This window comes from Helianthus annuus, chromosome 12 (assembly GCF_002127325.2).
Source record: "Helianthus annuus cultivar XRQ/B chromosome 12, HanXRQr2.0-SUNRISE, whole genome shotgun sequence".
Lineage (NCBI taxonomy): Eukaryota > Viridiplantae > Streptophyta > Magnoliopsida > Asterales > Asteraceae > Helianthus > Helianthus annuus.
In genome coordinates this window covers 147,664,740-147,665,803 of record NC_035444.2, presented here as the reverse complement: position 1 = coordinate 147,665,803, position 1,064 = coordinate 147,664,740, and the positions used below count along the sequence as shown (strand labels likewise).

The 1,064-nt window shown below is 41.8% G+C and overlaps 1 non-coding gene across 1 annotated transcript; it reads right to left on the bottom strand.

Annotated features, from left to right (window-relative positions):
* Nucleotides 1–215: 215 nt before the first annotated feature.
* On the bottom strand, nt 216–322 carry LOC118485171. The gene has a single exon (XR_004875476.1). It is a non-coding gene; the product is annotated as a small nucleolar RNA R71 (small nucleolar RNA).
* Nucleotides 323–1,064: the final 742 nt, after the last annotated feature.

Below are 1,064 nucleotides of genomic sequence, written 5' to 3'. Positions count from 1 at the left end.
AAGATCCCCATTTACATATTACCAACTTTTGGAAATATGTGATTCTTTTCAGATCAACGGAGCATCAAACGATGATCCGCCTCCAAATGTTCCCATTTTCGCTAAAAGACCGATCTAAGGCTTGGCTTAACACCCTCCCAGTTGGATCGGTAAACACCTAGGATGAACTAGCCCAAAAGTTTTTGTATAAGTATTTCCCTCCTTCTAAAACGGCTAAATTAATGACTGAAATTAATACATATTCACAAGAGGACGGGGAATCCTTATATGAAACTTGGGAAAGGTTCAAGGAGCTACAAGGAAAGTGTCCTCATCATGGTCTTGCAGTATGGAAACAAGTATCCACTTTCTATAATGGGTTGTTGTCACACACAAGACAAACACTTGACTCTAGCTCCGGGGGACTTCTAGGTAATCGTCGCCCAAATGAAATTTATAATCAAATTGAGAAAATTGCTCAAAACAATTTTCAGTGGCACACTCCCCGAGGCACTAAATCTGTTGCCCCGGGCGCCCATAAGGTTGACGAAAGCACCTCTTTACAAGCCCAAAATGAGGCCCTCTCTTCAAAAATCAAAAAGTTAGAAATGGCAAAAACGGCCTCGGTTATGCCTTGTGAAGGGTGTGGTGGGCCACATGAAAATTGGTGTTGTATGAAAGAAATGGATAATCAAACGGAAACGGTAAACTACATTGATAATAGACCTAGGCCGTTAGTCCCCCAACGGGTACCTACAACTAAGCATGGCGTAACCACCCTAACCTTGGTTGGAGAGAACCCGGCAATAGTAGTAACCAACAAAATCAAAACCAACGAACAAACTTTCAACAACCAAGAAATGAGTCACAAAATTTCTCTCAACAACAAGGGGGACGGGAGAGGCTTGAAGATACTGTCTCACGCCTCATCTCCGACACCGAAAAGAAAAACTCGGATCGATTTCAACAAATGGAATCAAATTTTAGAAATCAACAAGCTTGCATTCAAAACATTGAAAAACAATTAAATCAACTAGCTCAAAATTTCTCCGAGGGACCACAAGGCGCGTTACCCAGCAATACCG